The 13385-nt window shown below is 37.0% G+C and overlaps 1 protein-coding gene across 7 annotated transcripts in view; it reads left to right on the top strand.

The window, feature by feature from the left end:
- The window catches only part of GPHN (gephyrin), a 617632-nt gene that overhangs the window by 443297 nt on the left and 160950 nt on the right, over positions 1-13385 (top strand). The gene's annotated exons all lie outside the window — the stretch shown is intronic.

Raw genomic sequence — 13385 nt, 5'->3', positions numbered from 1 at the left:
GTGAATCTGAGGGAGGTGCTTCAATAATAGGAGATGTAAAGTCCTATAATCCCTTCTTAAGACCTAAGGTTGAGAAAACTAAGAGTCAAGGAAGTGATGATTGAATATTTACTAAAATAAAACAACAGAAATAAATGAAATTTTAAAATAACATTTTTGATGATTTCCATTTATTGTTGATCCTGAGATGATGATGGATCACTGATAGTGATTGTGGTGATTAGGAATTAAAAAAATTTCTTACTGAGAACAGATTTCTTTGAAACCTTTTTCACCTCTATCATGGATCTTTGTGCTGTTAGAACTGCTTTCATTTCACTTATGCTCTAACTGGCTTGTTGGTTGTTAATCACTTTGGATGGACCTTATGATGGTCCAGGTTTTTCTGTTCACCTTTTCTTAGGATACAATAATCATGTAGATGGTCCATATAGCCATTTAGATCCATGTAGAGAGCCCATCCGACATTGTAGCCTCTTAGTTCTGTGAGTTCTATAAGTTTAAGGTCGTTCCTCTCAATACTGCTTTAGTAACTCATACTCATGCCCATAGCCACACCCAGGACTTTTCATGAGCTGTTCTACCTCTGAACTTCTTAATCTCATTGCTTATTTAGTCTACTTCTATCTTTTTTTTTTCCTTCCTTTGCCATGTAATACTATATTGCAGTTATAGAGACCCTATTAGCAGTCCTCCCATTCTCTCAGTGCTATGGCCTGCCTCTATTCCTTGGGACCCTTTCCCTCAGAGCATAAAATATCCATTCCCCTTATTTTCCTAGAAAACTCTTACTTATCCTTCCATGCTCAGTTCAAGTGTGATCTCCTCTGTGATGGCTTCTCTGAGTTGTTCCAAGGCAAGGTGACTAATCCTTGTATACCCCATACAGTTTCTTCTATTTTAATCATTTTTTCATTTACTTACTGAATTAACTATCCTCAAGGAAAACATTTCCAAAATGTAGCTAATAAAAAGAAAACTGCGATCAACTGCTTTTTTAGCACATGTAAAAATGTATCAAAGCAAAAATCAGCAGATACTAGAGAAAGGAAAAAAGTTAGAACTTAATAGAGCTTTTTCAGAATTGTCCAAGGAAGAGTTAACTTTGGTAACTTTGTTCAAGCAAGAGGTAACTTTCCTTTAGCACCTCAAAACTATTGAATTGGCCAAAAAGTTCCTTCGGTTTTAAAGTAAAAATAAGAGACACATTTTTCATTTTCACCAAGAACTTCATTGAACAATGTATTCACCGTTTTGTTCCACTACCTTCTGCCATTTTTCAGGCAACTTCATAATTCCGTCTTCCCAAAACTTTTTATCTTTTTGAGCAAAGAACTGTTCCAGGTGCCTTTTACAGTCTTCTAGGGAATTGAAATTTTTTCCATTAAGAGAATTTTGTAAAGACCGAAATAAATGGAAATCTGAAGGTGCAATATCTGGTGAATATGGCAGATGAATCAGAACTTCCCAGCCAAGCTATAACAGTTTTTGCCTGGTCATCAAAGAAACATGTGGTCCTGCATTACCCTGGTGGAAGATTATGCATTTTCTGTTGACTAATTCTGGACGCTTTTCGTCGAGTGCTGCTTTCAGTGGGTCTAATTGGGAGCAGTAATTGTTGGAATTAATCATTTGGTTTTCCGGAAGGAGCTCATAATAGAGGACTCCCTTCCAATTTCACCATATACACAACATCACCTTCTTTGGATGAAAACTGGTCTTTGGTGTGGTTGGTGGTGGTTCATTTTGCTTGCCCCATGATCTCTTCCATTACACGTTATTGTACAATATCCACTTTTCATAGCCCGTCACAATTTGTTTTAAAAAACAGTCCGTTTTTGTTATGTTTAAGTAGAGAATCGCATGCGGAAATATGGTCAAGAAGGTTTTTTTCACTGAACTTATGTGGAACCCAAACATCAAAGCGATTAACATAACCAAGCTTGTGCAAATGATTTTCAATGCTTGATTTGGATATTTTGAGTATGTCGGCTATCTCCCACGTGGAGTATAACGATGATTGTTCTCAGTGAATGTCTCAATTTGATTGCTATCAACTTCAACTGGCCTACCCAACCGTGGAGCGTCGTCCAGTGAGAAATCTCCAGCACAAAACTTCGCAAACCACTTTTGACACATTCGATCAGTCACAGCACCTTCTCCATACACTGCACAAATCTTTTTTTGGGTTTCAGTTGCGTTTTTACCTTTCTTGAAATAGTAAAACATGCCGAAAATGTTGCTTTTTTTCTTCCATCTTCAATATTAAAATGGCTACACAAAAATTCACCAATTTTGATATGGTATTTTTTTAATGCACACTGATATTGTAGCTGTCACAATACAATCTAACAAAATTGCTTCGAATGAAGTTAAAGACAAGTAAGCACTACTAGAGCCCTCTTACAGAAAAAAACCAAATGAACTTTTTGACCAATATTAAAACAACCTGTTGATAAAAGGCTGAGTTTATTCTTACTCTGGTGAGAGAGAGTGCCACTTCAACAAAGTCTTAGTCTCAGAGTCTCAGAAAGGGAACGGCAAAGTCAGGATATTTATGAAGTTTTGAAATTTGATTTAAAGCAGTTCTTTTAACGTGGGCTTGATTAGAATTAAATAAGGATCATGATATAATCATTTAGAATCACGGGCATGGCAAGGCAAGGACTTCTGAGTCTTGGTGTATAAACCGTTTGTTGGTGCTTTCTGTTTAAGAAGCTTCTGGAATGAGCAATAAAGTTATTTATAATTTTTATCTTCCAAGGAAGAATCTTCTGGAATAGTAAAGTTATGCTGATAAAGACAATGGAATAGTAATGTTATGCTAATGAAGACAGTAAGCTGTGCACTTACAGATGGTTTCAGGTATCAGAATTCCCCTTGTGATCAGCCTAAGCTGAAAGATAGACCATTAACATCTAAGGATGTGATCAATCAATCAATCTAGACCTTCACCCTTACTTAAGGAATCACAGTATTACATCAACTATCTAGGAAAGTTTTTTCAACCTTCATAAGTGTCAGTTTGCCTGTGTTTGTTGTTGTTGGATGGTCATTTATTGAACTATTGAATGAGACAGCAGCTATAGCAACATTTAGAACTGTGGAGGTCTCACATCTGAACCCTGCTACACAAATGTGAGAAGGATTATGGTCAGAGTTTGTAGTCCTTTTTTCAGCCAGGAGCCAAAAGTGTCCAAAATTAAGCCAAGAACAACTATATGTCAACAAACTGGACAACATAGAAGAAATGGAAAAACTCTTAGAAACATATAATCTATCAAGACTGAATCAGGAAGAAATAGAAGATCTGAAGAGACCAAATACTAGTAAGGAGATTGAATCAATAATCAAAAATCTCCCAACAAAAAAAAAAGCCAAGAACAGATGGCATCACTGGTTAATTTTACCAAATATTTAAAGAAGAATTAAAACTGATCTTTCTCAAACTCTTCCCAAAAATTGAAGAGAAGGAAACACTCCCAAACTCATAAGACCAGCATTACCCTGATATCAAAGCCAGAAAAAGATACCACAAGAAAAGAAAACTACAGGCCAATATCCCTAATGAATATAGATACAAAAATTCTCAATAAAATACTAGCAAACTGAATTTATCAGTACATTAAAAAGATCATTCCCTGTGATCAAGTAAGATTTACCCCTGGGATACAAGGACAGCTCAATATATGCAAATAAATAAATGGGATGCATCACATTAATAGAGTGAAAGAAAAAAATCATATGATCATCTCAGTAGACACAGAAAAAGCATTTGACAAAACTCAACATTTGTTCATGATAAAAAAAAAAACTCTTAACAAATTTATAGGTATAGAAGGAACGTACCTCAGCATAATAAAGGCTGTATATGGTAAGCTCACAGCTAACATCATACTCAATGGTGAAAAGTTGAAAGCTTTTCCTCTAAGATCAGGTATAAGATAAGGGTGCTCACTTTCGTCATCCCTACTTAACATATTACTAGAAGTTATAGACAGAGCAATCAAGCAAGAAAAAGAAATTAAAAGCATCAGAATTGGAAAAGAAGAAACAAAGTAGTCTGTATTTGCAGATGACATGATTATATAGAGAGAAAATCCTAAAGACTCCACCAAAAAACAGAACTGATCAATGAATTCAGTAAAGTTGCAGAATACAGAATTGACACACAAAAATTCAGTAGCTTATCTGAACTAACAATTATCTGAAAAAGAAATAAAGAAAATGATCCCATTTATAGTAACTTCAAAAAGAATAAAATACTTAAGAATAACTTTAGCCAAGGAGGTGAAAGATCTCTACACTGAAAACTACAAGACATTGATGAAAGAAGTCAAAGAAGACACACATAAATGGACAAGTATCCTTTGTTCATAGATTGGAAAAATTAATATTGTTAAAAATGTTCATACTACCCAAAGCCATCTGTAGACAGTAGACTATTCCTATCAAGGTTCCAATGGTGGGCTTCCCTAGTGGTGTAGTGGTTGAGAATCCACCTGCCAGTGCAGGGGACACGGGTTCAAGCCCTGGTCCAGGAAGATTCCACATGCTGTGGAACAACTAAGTAACTAAGCCCATGCACCGTAACTACTGAGCCTGCATTCTAGAGCCTGTGAGCCACAACTACTGAGCATGCGTGCCGCAACTACTAAAGCCCATGTGCCTAGAGTCCATGCTCCACAACAAGAGAAGCCACCGCAATGAGAAGCCCACGCACTGCAGCCAAGAGTAGCCCCTGCTCGCTGCAACTAGAGAAAGCCCGCATGAGGCAACAAAGACTCAGTGTAGCCAAAAGTAAAATAAATAAATAAATAAATTTATGTTAAAAAAAAAATTCCAATGGCATTTTTTGCAGAAGTGGAAAACAAAAATCCTAAAATTTGTATGGAATCATGAAAGACCCAGAATAGCCAAAGCTATCCTGAGAAACGAGAACAAAATGGGAGCCATCACACTTCCTGATTTTAAGCTATATTATAAAACTATAATAATCAAATAGTATGGTTCTGGCATAAAAATAGACACATAGACCAATGGAACAGAATCAAGAGCCCAGAAATAAATCCATGCATATACAGCCAACTGATATTTGACAAGGAAGCAAAGGATATTCAATGGAGAAAAGACTATTCCATAAATGGTGCTGGGGAAATTGGATATTCACATTTAAAAGAAGGAAACTAAGGACTTCTCTGGTGGCACAGTGTTTAAGACTCTGAGCTCCCAATGCAGGGTGTCCAGGTTTGATCCCTGGTCAGGGAACTAGATCCCACATGCGTGCTGCACCTAAGAGTTCGCATGCCACAACTAAGGAGGCTGCCTGCTGTAACTAAGGAGTCCACGTGCCACAACTAAGGAACCAGCAAGCTGCAACTAAGGAGACCTCAAGCCGCAGCTAAGGAGCCCACCTGCCACAACTAAGGAATCAACGAGCTGCAACTAGGGAGACGGCCTGCCACAACTAAGACCCAGCACAACCAAATAAATAACTATTTAAAATAAAATAAAAGAAGGAAAGTAGACACCTGTCTTACACCACTTACAAAAATTAACTGGAAATGACTTAAAAGACTTAAATGTAAGACCAGAAACCATAAAACTAGAAGAAAACACAGGAAAAAAGTTCCTTTACATCAGTTGTCCCCAACCCCTGGGCCATAGCCCGGTGCCAATCTGCAGCCTGTTAGGACCTGGGCCGCACAGCAGCACATGAGCAGCGGATGAGTGAGCGAAGCTTCTTCTGCCGCTCCCCATCACTCACATTACCACCTGAACCATGCTTCCGATCACTTGCATTACCGCCTGAACCATCATCCCCCGCCACCCCAGTCCATGGAAATATTGTCTTCAACAAAACCAGTCCCTGGTGCCAAAAAGATTGGGGACTGCTGCTTTACATGGATTTTGTCGATGATATTTTGGATATTACACCTACGGGACAGGCAACAAAATAAAAAGTAAGCAAGTGGGACTACATCAAACTAAAAAGCTTCTGCATAGCAAAAGAAACTATTAACAAAATGAAAAGACAACCTATAGAATGGGAAAAAAAATTTGCAAACTGAATACCTGATAAGGGTATATTAAAAGTATATAAAAAGCTCATACAACTCAATAGCAAAAATAAATAAATTAAAAATCCAGTATAAAAAGACCTGAATAGATATTTTTCCAAAGAAGATATACGAATGACCAACAGGTACATGAAAAAGGCACTCAACATCACTAATCATAAGGGAAATACAAATCAAAATCATAATAAGATATCACCTCATGCCTGTCAAAATGGCTTTCATCAAAAAGACAAGGGATAACAAATACTGGCAAGGATGGGAAGAAAAGGGAACCCTCATTCATTGTTGGTGGGACTGTAATTTGATGCAGGCAACAGGGAAAACAGTACGGAGATTTCTGAAAAAATTAAAAATAGAACTTCCATACTACTCAGCAATGCTACTTCTGTGAATATATCCAAAGGAAACAAAAACACTATGTTGAAAAGATATCTACATCCCTTATTCATAGCAGCATTATTTACAATAGCTGAGACATGGAAAGAACTTATGTCCGCCAGTGGATGAATGGATAAAGTAGTTGTGTCATGTATACACACACACATAGACACACACACACACACACACACACACACACAATGGAATATTATTCAGCCTTAAAAAGGAAAGAATTCTTGCTATTTGCAACAACAAGGATGGACCTTGAGGGCATTATGTTAAGTGAAATAAATCAAAGAAAGATAAACCCTATATGATCTCACTTATCATAACAATCAAAAAAAACTCTTAGAAAAGGAGATCAGATTTGTGGTTACCAGAAGCAGGGAGTGTGTGTTAGGAGAACTGGATGAAGGTGGTCAAAAGGTACAAACTCCCAGATATAAGGCACACAAGTACTGAGGATATAATGTACAACACAGTGACTATAGTTAACATTATTGTATGGTATATTTGATAGTTGTTAGAGTATAGGTCCCTAGAGTTCTCATCACAAGAAAAAAATTTTTTTCTTTTGTATCTATATGAGGTGATGGATGTTAAATAAACTTATTCTATTAACCATTTCACAATATATGAAAGTCAAATTATTCTGTACACCTTAAACTTACAATGCTGCATGTCAGTTATATCTCAATAAAACTGGGGAGAGAAACAAAAACAAAATTAAGCCAATCTGAGGAGTTTTTAGAAGAAGATATAGGGTTATTAGCCAAACTACCCAATTTTCTGACTTCTTTGTTTGCTTACTGGACCCTTTTAGTAATATAAATGATTCCAGAGAAGTATACAGGCATGTAAGAACAACATTCTTATCTAAAAGCAGCACATGTTTTTCCTTCAAAGGCCAATATTATATCTAAAGGAGCTGAGCCACTGCCACTGTAATTTCATGAAACTTTCAAGTGAGGAGTTCTTTAGTCTTGGTGGCATTATCTAACTCACCTACTAGTCTCTGAATCAGAGCATGTAGCACACTCCCTACTTTCTGCGCCTCTTGTAAAGCTTGAAGTAAAGAGGCTTGAGAAAGGAAGAAAGAAATCCAGAATTTCTCTGGAGTGATCATGATATTCTTAAATCAAGGTCCGCTTTTCCTACTTTTTTAAAAATTAAATTATCTAACAATCTTGTTTTTCTTCAAAAAGAAACTGATGGCTTAAAAATGGATCTTGGATGATGCTAGGGACTCTACTGAAGGCAGGCATCAGTTTACAAAGATAGTAAGATCCTATCCAGTCTGTAGGCTTTGTACCACAAATCCAATACCAGTAATTGGGGAACACCCAATGACCTATTTGGGACCAAAATACCCATAAGTGGTTATCAAATATGTTATAACATTTGGAGCCACTCATCAAAAATAATTCTGCACCATACAATAAAATTTAAAGTGTTGAGTCCATTTAGAGGATCTGAAACAAAAGAAAAATAGTAACTTGTAAGGTGTATAAAAGTGAGACAGCCTCCAAATAATATATTGTTGTTTCTTAGTTCCCTTACAAGTTCTATTTCTTTTAAAGTTTGCTTCCCACCCAAAAAAATTAGAGAATTATTTTGGTGGAGTCAAGAACCTTGTCTTCTAGGTATGACCTAAGAAAGGGTTTTAGATTTCCATCTCTTTGGCCTGTTATATAGTTTGTCATTGGAAAAGTCGCCTAATAGTTGAGTATAGTTCCCCAGCAAACCAACAGATTCATTATGAGGAAGTGGAACCAAAGGAATCTGGGTGGCTACCAAAAATAATAATAATAATGTAGTGCAAAACCAGTTTGGTTGTATGCTTTAGCTAGTTCACAAGTAAATAACAGCCAAGTATTAGATACATACCAATGAATGATTAAGGATGCAAACGAAGTGCAATATTAAGAATAGGGCAATATAGATAACAGTTAAAGAAACATTAAACCAGGGGAAGAAAGGGAAGAAAATAACAATGAAAATAAAGAACAATAGAATGCAGATAAAACTGTGGCAGTCCACCTTCTTATTCTATGGATCTTGGGTAGAAGCTCCCTACACTCATATGGTCAAAGGTCTTGGATGGAGGATGTCTCTTTCAGAGAATTGTCTGTTTCTAGAGGATTTCTAAAAACTCCTCGGCTTAAAATCTACAAATTCAGGAATGGATTATGCCTCTTTGGGAGACATGAATCCAAGGATCAAACCTTTAGAGTTGTATAGCTGTGCTGATTACTAACAGTACTTGATAAGGTCCAATGGGGTTCCAGAGCTGTCTTTCTCTGATGTATCTTCCAAAAGACCACTTCTCTGGGTTTTAGGTCATACAAAGTTATTTAAAAGGGTGTTGATGAAAGGCTGCTTGTACGTGTTTTATAAGACTTGGTGTATGGCATGAAAAATTCCTTGCAATATTTAGCCATATCTGCTTGCAATAGTGTGGAATTTAAGGAGATATTCCTAGATGTATGTGGGAGAGTTGATGAACCACAGAAAGATTTGATCTCATTGCCATTAAAGACAATGCCTTAGGTCATGGAAGTTCAAGAGTCTCTATGTTTGTTCTCTCTACCTTTCCTGAAGATTGGGGGTGAAATTAGTAAGTGGCATATCTTTCCAAAACTCTTTAGTAATAGGCCCAGGAAAATGGATGCCTCCATCACTAGAGAGAAAGGTCAGAATTCCCTGGATTGGGAACATGAAATCAAGAAAATTTTCCTACTAATAGAGTTATAGCTCTTTATCAAGGGAAGGCTTCAAACCATCCTAAGAATAAGTAAACAATCACCATGAACATATTCAACCCGGAGAGTAGTTTCATGAAACCCATTTGGAGGTGTTTAGGAGGGGGCCCTGAGTTTTGGACTCTTAGCCATGTCCCACCTTTATATTCTTACCAGGATTATAGTGGTGACAGATGAGATAGAGTAAAGCTTTCCCATCAGTATTAATTATGTACAGTGGCAAATTTCTTCTTTAACTTGTGGGTAATTTCATGTAAAATTTTTATAAGATTCTGTTTGAAGTCCTTCAGTGCTACTAAATAGCTAATAGTGCAATTTACACCCAGCTTTCTCATGGTACCTCTTTTCTGACTGGAGCTGATTGCTAGCATTCTATAATAGGGGCTTTGAACTCAATTCACTTTTGAAGCAAACACTTGGTCCCTTGGGGTATTATAAGGGCTATAATTTTAGTGAAGGCTGTCTGTCTGGCATGATGATTAGTCAAGACATTTCCTCTAGCTTCCATATTATCTCCTTTTGTTTGAGCTCCTATTTTTATAATAGCCACTTCCTCAGGAAGCATTAGAGCACTTAAAATTTCTATAAATTGCTAACCTTTTTTTTTTTTTAATTTATTTGGCTGCGCTGGGTCTTAGTTGCCACATGCGGGATCTTCATTGCAGCATGTGGGATCTTTAGTTACAGCATGCGGGATCTAGTTCCCCGACCAGGGAATGAACCTGGGCCCACAGCATTGGGAGTGTGGAGTCTTAACCATTGGACCACCACAGAAGTCCCTAAATTGCTAACCATTCTTAACTGAGATTCCTTCTGAGGTCAAGACCCTTCCTTGTTTCCAAAGCATTTCAAAATCATGGAATAACCCCAAAGCAAATCTACTGTCAATGCATATATTAACCCTAATATCTGTAGCTAACTAAAACTTCTGGTGTGCTCACAGAGTTCTGCCATCTGGGAAGATTTGCCTCTGACAAAGGATCATATCCTAGGGATGAAATTGTATAAAATTTAGGTAGGAAGTTAGTAAAGAGCTAATTTTAACTCACAAAAGGCCTGTTCATGTTTGGTGCCTAGGGAAGAGGTTCACTTTCAAAGGACTTGGTTAAGTCTTTTATTGGCATGGCAATTGCAGAAAAGTTGGGAACGCATGGCCCACGACAGTCAGTGAGACTCAAGAATCCTTTTTATTATCTCTTAGTTAAAGTCCATATTCTGTCAGGAGTAAGAGATTTACTTCCTTGAGAGAAATCATGTTCTAGGTAATGAAATTTACTTAAACAAAGTTGTAACTTCTCTTTGGAAACTTTATCCTCTTTGTGAGTTAAAAAAGTAAGTGGATAGATGGAATCAATCTTAGAGCTCACTCCATCTTTAGAACACAACGTTACCCACATGTTGAATTAGAGTAGGATCACAGGGAAATATAAAGTCTTAAGGTCGTGGTTGAGGACTTGTGAAAAGTAGGAGAGTGTTTCAGTAAATCTTTGCAACATAACAGTCAAAGTATATTTTGTATTTTCTCAGGAGAAGGCAAACAAATATTGACTATTTTGACCTAAAGAGTCATTAAAGAAAGCAGAACATAAATCTCCACAGTCAAATATGCAGCCTCAGGAGGTACTGAAGATAAAATACGTTTGGGGATTGGTACTACATGGAAGTGGGAAATGACTATTCTATTATGGGCCTGTTGTGCTGAACAAATCCCTATCCCCACCCATGCAGCATTTTGACTGAGGGATAGAAGTGTTACAAAAACTAGTACAACATATGTTGCATCTTTTCTCTATTTACTTTTACCTGTTAGTTTTAGTGCTTCTTTAGCTTCTGGTTCAAGAGAGCATTTTACACTTTGGGGTATAGGTTTCAACGGCTTGATTTGGATACTAATAGGTTCAGCCCCTGTAATCCTCCCTATATTCATAGAATTTTTGCTCACAGAATGAAAAAGTCTGGCATCTCCTTCAGATCTTCAATTTAGGGTTGATTTAAACACAAAGATACTAGTAAATCAATTTCCAAATTAGCTATATTCTCTTTGCAAATAAGGGAGTCCTCAGAGATTTCAAGAAAGAAACCATCAGGAAAATATTTAACAATTCCATTATAGTACACCCTGCCTAGCAAGTTAGCAGGTATGATATCACAGAAGAAGGAAGAATGTTATTTTGTTAAATGTCCAAGGATAACAGTTATGAATGACATGGAACCAACAAAAGGATTATTAGAGATACCCACTGAGTAGGTTTTTTTACCCCATGGGGGAGATTGTGTAACAGTGGTCGAGTTTAAGATTGATAGTGTTTGCCTCTATATCAATAAAAAAAAAAAAAACTTTTTTTTGGCAAGGTTCTCCTTTAATATTTAGAGAAATTTCTCCCTGGGAATTTAAGGGTAAAACAAAAAATACCCCTCATTAATTTATTTTTTTTCCCCTTTAGCTTCTTAGCTAACACAAGATAGCTCTTTTTCCAATATCCTTTTTTATATAGTATCTGTAAGTATCTTTATCAAGAGATTCCCTCTTTTGGGATTTACTGACCCTGGTAGAAACATCTAGTTGTTTTATCTCTAATGCTATCAATTTATTCTGAGTTTTATTTTGTTTTTGTTCTAAGACTCTCAAAATATTCAGCAAGGTGCTTGAGTTCTGGCAGTGGCATTATTTCCCATACTAGTTTTTGCTTGCCTACTAAATCCCCTATTTGGCTTAAGACTGTTTACAAAAATCTAGAAGAGAGTTAGGAGTCACATCTGCTTTAACATCTACTCCTGAGTGCTGTCTAAAACTGGTAAAGAGCCTATCCCTGAGGTCTCCAATGTTATCCTTTCCTTGCTTGTAAGACTAAGTCAGAGCCCAGTCTACTTTCTCAGGAAGGACTTCTGGAATCGCCTCCAAAAGACTATGACCAACTTCTCTAGCTTTTCTAAACCCCTCTGGTTTCCTGTGCAGTTTAGGTTCTTCTGAGTTACCCTCAGGTTCTTCAATTCTGCTTTCTCATGGAATTTTTTGTGTCTCAAGCTTCCACAAACATAAGAACTAATTGTTATAGAACTGGAAGGCCTGGATATGTTCTTAAAATTATTCCAAATTTCTCTGCAAATTTCACTCTGCCCTTTCTAGGCTTTGGAAAGTCATTGATGACTCTCAGCTCAGAGGAAGAACGGAGCTTAAAATCAACCATAAGGGGATTTTTTTCTGTTCTGAAGGAAGTTAAACTTTAAGAGGTAACTGAGCTTTGGAAGTTTCTGGCCAGCCACAAGGAAAGGGGAGTGGAACAGAGGGAGAGACGGATGGAGGGAAATGGAGGAGTATAGGATGGGGAAAGAGAAGTAAGATAAAATCCACTAGGTTCAAGGTATGATTTTGGAGGATCTAAACAAACATTATTTTAAGTTTTTCACATTTTTATTTTGCCTTGACCAAGGAATTTCTTTAAGCAATTTTGGAATCTGAATTTCTTTTGGTTATTTCCTCACACCAATCAAAAATATCCAGCCCATTAGATGTTTGGAATTTTGTTCCTTTTTTGTCCTACAGCACCTCTCAAACAATTTTGTTTGTAACAGAAGTTCCCCAAAGTGACCACTATAATTCTAAATTATCCTTGGTGAAATTAAAGATAAATACATAGATTTGGGGTATAACATAAATGCATGTAAAAAGTAGGATTCTGACCTGGATAGAGGCATAGATTTAAGTTTAGACTAACGCAAACGAGAACCTGTGAATAGTCCATCCAAGGTGTTGCTTGGACACCTCATACATCAGACTCCCCAACCTAATGAGTGGACTGTCCAACTACAAACTGACGTATTTGTAGTTCCAGAGCATCAAAAGCTTTGAAGGGAGCTCTCTTCCACAGTCAGACTCTCATTAACAAAATAAGAACAAGGGAAGTTCTCAGAGGTTGATGGGTAACCCAGGGCAAAGCTTAATGAAAGGACACCACTTTGAGAAGAAACCTGAACCTCTCAATTCCCAGAGCCAGTTTGCAAAATAGACTTATTGGGGCCTACGCCCATATTTTTCCATATGAATTTTCCCCTTATAGAGGTATAACAGAAAATGACAAGGATAGACAGAGACAAACAGTAATGTTAGTAAGAAGATGGGTTCCTTATTCCTACAAGACAAAATAAATTTAGCTCTTGGGGAGCT

Source organism: Lagenorhynchus albirostris, chromosome 1, assembly GCF_949774975.1.
Source record: "Lagenorhynchus albirostris chromosome 1, mLagAlb1.1, whole genome shotgun sequence".
NCBI classification, from domain to species: domain Eukaryota; kingdom Metazoa; phylum Chordata; class Mammalia; order Artiodactyla; family Delphinidae; genus Lagenorhynchus; species Lagenorhynchus albirostris.
Note: the sequence above shows the minus strand (reverse complement) of the source record. Positions and strands in the feature narration are given on the sequence as shown.